Source organism: Paramisgurnus dabryanus, chromosome 14 (assembly GCF_030506205.2).
Source record: "Paramisgurnus dabryanus chromosome 14, PD_genome_1.1, whole genome shotgun sequence".
NCBI lineage: Eukaryota > Metazoa > Chordata > Actinopteri > Cypriniformes > Cobitidae > Paramisgurnus > Paramisgurnus dabryanus.
In genome coordinates, this window is record NC_133350.1 from 2,713,948 (window position 1) to 2,722,267 (window position 8,320).

Sequence of the window (8,320 nt, forward strand, 5' to 3'; positions counted from 1 at the left end):
AAAAAAAAAAACTAGGATAGCAATATGTTTGAAGCTGTAACTGGTAATAACACCATTAGCTCGATGTACATAACAAAACCTGAAAAATAATAAAAGTTGATTAGGTGTTTATTTAGTAAATCTTTTAACATAAAGTGGAGAGTCTGTTGTATGTAACAACAAAGATGCGATGAAACAACGCAAAACAAGAGAGGGTACGTTTGTTAAACCACATATAAATTAAGATGCAAACAGCTACAACGTGGAAATGTTTTACATCTATTGGTACCGAATTTAAAAGCTATACGTCCAAACTATTTCAAACATTGCCACGTTGTAGCTGTTTGCATCTTAATTTATATGTGGTTTAACAAACGTACCCTCTCTTGTTTTGCGTTGTTTCATCGCATCTTTGTTGTTACATACAACAGACTCTCCACTTTATGTTAAAAGATTTACTAAATAAACACCTAATCAACTTTTATTATTTTTCAGGTTTTGTTATGTACATTGAGCTAATGGTGTTATTACCAGTTACAGCTTCAAACATATTGCTATCCTAGTTTTTTTTTTTTTTTTTTTTTTGTAAAAGATTTAGCAAGTAAATCTAAAACACACTTTGCATTGCTGTTTTAAACAGCTAGTACTAACTTTAAGAGTTTGACAAAGGTGTTACATAAACTACAGAAATGAAACCAACTGTGTTCATAAAAACAATCACAGCTATATGTTGTCACTTACAAAAGAAAACAAGACGAATGATGAAAATATAATATTGTCTGAGCAGATACAACTAAGAACATCTGATGAGATTACAAAATCTCAGACATAAGTTGTCACTAACGAATAAAAACTATGAACAACATCTGAAAAGACAACCGTGTGAAGACTGCCTAAGTTTGAAAAGCATAAGTTTGTTTCAGAAAATACACATGTAAGAACATCTGATGATTTTACAAATCTCAGACATGAGTTGACACTAGCTACGAGAAACTTTGAACAAATGTATGTAGAGACAAAAGTATGCTGACTACCTAAGTTTGAAAAGCATAAATTTGTTTCAGAAAATACACATGTAAGAACATCTGATGAATTTACAAATCTCAGACATGAGTTGACACTAGCTACGAGAAACTTTGAACAAATTTATGTAGAGACAAAAGTATGATGACTACCTAAGTTTGAAAAGCATAAATTTGTTTCAGAAAATACACATGTAAGAACATCTGATGAATTTACAAATCTCAGACATGAGTTGACACTAGCTACGAGAAACTTTGAACAAATGTATGTAGAGACAAAAGTATGCTGACTACCTAAGTTTGAAAAGCATAAATTTGTTTCAGAAAATACACATGTAAGAACATCTGATGAATTTACAAATCTCAGACATGAGTTGACACTAGCTACGAGAAACTTTGAACAAATGTATGTAGAGACAAAAGTATGCTGACTACCTAAGTTTGAAAAGCATAAATTTGTTTCAGAAAATACACATGTAAGAACATCTGATGAATTTACAAATCTCAGACATGAGTTGACACTAGCTACGAGAAACTTTGAACAAATGTATGTAGAGACAAAAGTATGATGACTACCTAAGTTTGAAAAGCATAAATTTGTTTCAGAAAATACACATGTAAGAACATCTGATGATTTTACAAATCTCAGACATGAGTTGACACTAGCTACGAGAAACTTTGAACAAATGTATGTAGAGACAAAAGTATGATGACTACCTAAGTTTGAAAAGCATAAATTTGTTTCAGAAAATACACATGTAAGAACATCTGATGATTTTACAAATCTCAGACATGAGTTGACACTAGCTACGAGAAACTTTGAACAAATGTATGTAGAGACAAAAGTATGCTGACTACCTAAGTTTGAAAAGCATAAATTTGTTTCAGAAAATACACATGTAAGAACCCAGGTAAAAAAGTAGTATACTTTAGTGTATTAGAAATATGATTGAAGTACATGAAGTATAAAACAAGTATGCTTCTACTTGTTGTACTTAATTTAAAGAGTATTTAATATGTACTTTTTAAAAGTATACTTCCAAAAAGATATAATTAAGTTCAACTTAACAGTCCAAAAAATAAGTATACTAATTTACCAGTAATTCAATTATCTTTTAAATGTACTTTTTGAAAGTATACTTCAAAAAATATGTAATTAAGTTCAACTTAAGAGTCCAAAAAATAAGTATACTAATTTACCAGTAATTCAATTATCTTTTAAATGTACTTTTTGAAAGTATACTTCAAAAAATATGTAATTAAGTTCAACTTAAGAGTCCAAAAAATAAGTATAATGAATTTACCAGTAATTCAATTATCTTTTAAATGTACTTTTTGAAAGTATACTTAAAAAAAGATGTAATTAAGTTCAACTTAAGAGTCCAAAAAATAAGTATACTAATTTACCAGTAATTAAAATATTTTTTAAATGTACTTTTTGAAAGTGTACTTTGTTGTCAATGTATTTTAAATTGTATAGAAGTTTATTTTTTTAAGTGTATTAAATTTGACATACTTAGAGTGACAATTCAATATACTTATGGGAAGTATATTTTTTGGAAATTAATTGTTAATTTACTTTTTTAGCATACTAGGATCTCACTTCATTAGAAGTGTGACTTCTGTACACTTTATACAGTACACTATAAAATAAGTGTATTTTTAGTTGCATATCAGAGTACTTTCATAAAATACGTTAGAATAATAAAATGTAGGCTATACACTGCATGAAAAGAGCTGTATCCAGACAAATACGGATGGGAAATCCCTGCTAAACTTCAGGTTTGCCAGATAAATGAGGCAGAGTGCTTGGAAACGTAATACTCAGAAGTAAACTCGTGAAACATCCAGAAACCTTGTGTATATGGATGTATACTGGTGGAAGTTTCTAGGAATCCTCACAGCTGGTTGTAAGGAGTGCTGGTTGTGAGGTGTGAAGGGTTAATGACAGAGTTGCTGTCTCTGTTTTCAAAGCTGGGTGGGGGGTTCAAGGCAGCACATAACATAAAAACATTATATATCTACAAGTGTGTTTACTAAATACATGTATTATTATGCTAATGTAATTTAATTGATAAAGGTTTTTTTTATTTAAGAAAATCTGAGCATCACTCAAAATAACTGTCAACATGTTTGTCAACTAAACATGTTTTGTAAACGTTATACATTTTATAAAAATATTTAATATTTTTATTATTGATAAAGTATAAAGAACAAATCAGTGTGAAAACGCAGATTATAAAAAGTACATAAAGTGCCAGCAGAGGATCCAAAATAATGAAAAAAAAAAAACATCCAATGCAACTTGGAAATTGTAGTCAAAATACATCTACAGCAGCATGCTAAAGCAGTACCAACGCCAGGGCAAAAGACTCAAATTCCCAGAATGCACCTGCACCCACCCATTCATTCCCACCAATCAGGATCAACGGCATTTTTCAAACCGCTACTGACTTGTTTTCATGCTAAACAGTACGGCTGAGGTAAGTTTGACTTTCATTCCTTTACATCGCGCAGATCTGTTCCATATTTGTTCCTATTTTGTTCTTCACTGTGATTATTTTTGTCTTTATGCGAGAAGTGTTTTAATTTAAAGCACACACAGGAAACATTAAGAGTAAGTTATACACTGTACACAGTAACGTTAGGAACTTGAACATGCGGTTTTTCAGTGAGCAAAGTAACATGCAAAATGCCTGATAAACGAATCAATTCGATGTTTAAAACTTTAAAAATAAAACGGCAAGATTACTTGTGTTGGAGATGTTCAGCTAACTGTAGCAAATGGCTCTTTCTGCTATTTTAAACGATAACCTTAGACGATTTCTGTTGTTTAAAAGCTCATTGCTGTAGGTAAGTTCTGATAGATGCTGCTTATTTTGCAAGCCTGTTTTAATAGCTTTATTCTGTTTAGTAACCAAGCCAGCTTCACTTTAAGTTTAAGATAAACTAACGTTAGATGTTGTTGTAATGAAGCTTGGAGTCAAAATATATTTTAAAGTTGTATGATTGTCTTCTTTTTTAATATGATGTCTATCCATGTTTGTGTTTACAGAGGTCATGTACCATGTGGTCGACCTTGCTGACGCTGAAGAGGTTTCTGTGTAAAAATGATGTAAGTTAAGTTTAATCTTTTAATTTAATATTGTTTTAATTCATGCCCATGTCATGCTGGCTACCAGTCAAATATCGCATACAATTAAAAATACTATTAATCACCAATAAAACCTTAAAAGGCCCAGCACCTTCGTATCTTAGAGAATTAATATCAGAATACAATCCAACACGTACACTGCGGTCGCAAAATTCTGGTCTCTTAATTTTCCCTAGAATATCAAAAGTGTCTAAGCTCTGAAATGATTTGCCAACTGGTATCTGTGAATCAGACACAGTCAATCACTTTAAATCTAAAGGGACACTTCACCCATTTGTATTAAGCTTTGTATCTTTAGAACCCCAGTCATGTTTTTGAATGGTCATGCATCATTTCCTGAGACAGGAGAAATACAGATTTCAGTGTTGCACTTCCTTCTTTCAATGATGTAAAAAATTATAATTTTGCATCATTGAAAGAAGGAAGTCCAATATCTTTGTTGAGGTGGTGAGACTACAAACACCCCTTTTTTAGTCAAATAGGCACCAAATTCGAAATGTATGTTACATTTCCACTACAAATATGAGACACTTTCAATAAAGATTAATGTTTCTACAGGTGAAATGCTCCATTAAAGGATAATTCTGGTATTTAACACTTTGAGTCTTATTTCTGGTTTGTTTTGGATGAATTACAGTGATGGACACTGTAATTTTGACAATGGGTCGTGTCTTTTTTTGACTCGTTTAGAAGCGTCTCTTCACTGCTTCAGAGTGGAAGTCAAGGGTCATGCACAAACATGTCATTAAAACAACACTTAACCTTCATTTTCAAAACTGTCCCTTACGAATATTAACCATGGTTTTATTGTGGTAAAAGTGTAGTAACCATGTTTTTTTTGGTCAATTGATTACTATGAGCAAAACCATGGTTTTACTACACTAACCATGGTTTAACTATGGTTTTTGAAAACCATGGTTGTCAAAACCATTGTTATTTTGTGGTAGCTATGGTTTTACTACAGTAACCATGGTTTTTTTGGTCTTAACTGTAGTAAAACCATGGTTAATTTTCGTAAGGGGTGCTACTCACCGAGTGGTTCTTGGTGTTCGTTGATGATTAAAAACAAGTAGTGTAGCGAAATACAGTTTCTGTGGTGTTTTATTTGGCATTTTGTAAAATTCCATTGACTTCTCTTGGAAGACTCATTGCTCGCTGATATATCACTCTGCCGCCGGAAATGGAAAGGGTCTGTTTACATCTGGTTGTAGTTTTTTCGCTCGGTTTCTCTCAAAAGGCTAGCATGAGCAGAGCAACTGTGCCCTCGGAGTAGGGCACAAATTTTTCCCATATTTGATGGCTCAGTGACCAGCCTTAGGTTTGAATTTGAGCTCGATTGTGACTGTCTATACGCTAGACACCAAGTTCCGTTCAGCATCCTTGTTAGGCAAAGTGGTTGTCGCCATCAAGTGGTCAAGAGTGTGCTAACGCTTCAGACTCAAATATAGAGCGGAAGTATATACGTGGTTGTGAGGTGTCTGAAAAAATAGATCCACTATAGCAAATAACACGGATTGAAATCATACATTGCTCTGATATATTTGTTTTTAATCATCAACGAACACCAAAAACCACTCTGTGAGTAGCACAGTTTTGAAAATGAACGTTAAGTGTTGTTTTAATGACATGTTTGTGCATGGCCCTTGACTTCCATTCTGAAGCAGTCAAGAGACGCTTCTAAACAAGTTAAAAAGTCAAGACACGACCCATTGTCAAAATTTCAGTGACCATCACTGTAGTTCATCCAAAACAAACCAGAAATGAGACTCAAAGTGTTTAATACCGGAATTATTCTTTAAGACTTTTTTTCTTTAACAAAGCATTCACATAATTTGTCTAGTAAATTATACTTATCTCGCAAAAGTTAGCTTGTACGGAACAAAGCATTCACATAACTCGTCTGGGTAATTTACTAATGCCGCAATAGCTAGCCTGTCTGGAACCGAGCAGATATTAAAACACAACACTGTGTGACACTGCATTACATGTGAATGGCCCCTACGCTAATAGGATTTTGTTTCTCTCTCCCTGTCTCGTCCTCAAACCCGAGGACATTGAGACAAACAGACCAGTTCTGGCTGCCGTGGAGGTCAACACACCACTGATCTACTGGCTGCCCTTCAACGTGATGCCCAGCCGATGCCTGACCACCGACGGAACTAGGGCTGCACGATAAGTCGCATGTGTTTGTCAGGCGCATCTCCTCAGTAATGCCGGTTCCTTGATTAGTATTAAATCGCCATCAGCTGTTTTCAGATGTAGCAGCTTTAACTACACAGAGCCGTAGTTCACTGACAATCGGGGCAATTTCGCATTAATTATCGCGGACGTATCGGCTGCGATATGTATGCGATATGGCCCAGCTTGTCAGGGAACTACGGCTCTGTAGTTAAAGCTGCTCCATCTGAAAACAGCTGATGGCGATTTAATACTAATCAAGGAACCGGCATTACTGAGGAGATGCGCCTGACAAACACATGCGATTTATCGTGCAGCCCTAGACGGAACCCGTTAAATCTCCTTATCCGTTTACATCCCATATATATATATGTGTATATCTTTTCCTCCTAGGACTTTTTGTTCCTCCCTGAGGTTTTTCTCCTAGGGTTTTTTTAACCCCGGGGAGTCAAGCAACATTGGCTTAACTTAGCACCCTCTTGTATACGAGACATTATTAATTTGCTCACTTGTAAAGTTTATTCATAGCCGCTGTATTTTGCTACTTATATTGTCTGTCGATTTTTCTGTTTCCCCTGCTTCTTTTAATGTAAAGCTGCTTTGAAACAACTACAAATTGTGAAAAGCGCTATATAAATAAAATTGAAATTGAAATGTCTCTTTCCTGTTTTACAGATGCAGTGAGGGAGTGATTCCCCAACATCGAGGTGGCAGAGATCCGGGACCTTCTACGGAGGAAGTGCAACAATGCCAGTTACAAGGCCTCCAGTAGTTCAAATCAGAGCTAGATGTCCATATAGTACAAGTTGTTCGCAATTGTTCTCTTCCCGGCATTTCAAAGAAAGTCGACTGTTTAAGGTTCCCCATTTTGCCAATATCTGTTTTGTGTGTTACTTTTGTGTCATTAATAAAGATCCTTTTTTGAAATGCAGTTTGTAATCTGTTTGTGTGCATTTGAACTGAATTGTTATATTATACACTTGTAGTGTAACAGCAATATTCATGCTTAAGTATAACAAAATGGGGATAAAAGTACAAATTAAATATACTTAAAATATAAAAAATACACTATAATAATATTGCACTGAAAGTACGTGTCTATGATGTTTAGGTTATAATTGAAATTCACTTTAAAAACATTATTATTGTCATAGTGGGACACTTTAAAAGCACTAAAAATAGTTAGGAAGTGCATTTGTAGAGCACTTGAAATATTACAGAGGCATACTAAATTAACATAGTTTATACTAATTATAAGTATGATAGCAGTATGCACAAAATGTACTTAAACACAACTATAATTTGTGCTGCAATGGCTTTTTAAGTGTATTTCCATTAAAATTGCAATACAATGCAATTGTACTGTAAGTGTGCTTAATTACTCATAAATCTTGATTTTCAGGAGTGTATTTTAGTGCACTTGAAGTTTAAAAAAAGTTGTTCCATTTTAGCATACTATTTACACTTGAAGTGTAATCAAATAGGTGTTAAGTTGAAGTTAATACATAATTGAGTACACTTAACTATACTTGGATTTGACGAAAATAGTACAAAATCTAGAAAATATACTTAGTACACTTTTTTAAAGTATATTTTTAATAGAATTTTTTTTCACCTGGGAACATCTGATGAATTTACAAATCTCAGACATGAGTTGACACTAGCTACGAGAAACTTTGAACAAATGTATGTAGAGACAAAAGTATGCTGACTACCTAAGTTTGAAAAGCATAAATTTGTTTCAGAAAATACACATGTAAGAACATCTGATGAATTTACAAATCTCAGACATGAGTTGACACTAGCTACGAGAAACTTTGAACAAATGTATGTAGAGACAAAAGTATGATGACTACCTAAGTTTGAAAAGCATAAATTTGTTTCAGAAAATACACATGTAAGAACATCTGATGATTTTACAAATCTCAGACATGAGTTGACACTAGCTACGAGAAACTTTGAACAAATGTATGTAGAGACAAAAGTA

The 8,320-nt window shown here is 33.6% G+C and overlaps 1 long non-coding RNA gene across 3 annotated transcripts; it reads left to right on the forward strand.

Annotated features, from left to right (window-relative positions):
• Positions 1–2,525: 2,525 nt before the first annotated feature.
• On the forward strand, positions 2,526–7,264 carry LOC141280719 (uncharacterized). 3 transcript variants are annotated; one of them, XR_012335023.1, is made up of 3 exons: positions 2,526–3,484; positions 4,057–6,362; positions 7,009–7,264. It is a non-coding gene; the product is annotated as an uncharacterized lncRNA (long non-coding RNA). The 3 variants fall into 3 exon arrangements; XR_012335021.1 differs by lacking the exon at positions 2,526–3,484 and adding an exon at positions 3,491–3,854; XR_012335022.1 differs by lacking the exon at positions 2,526–3,484 and adding an exon at positions 3,491–3,618.
• Positions 7,265–8,320: the final 1,056 nt, after the last annotated feature.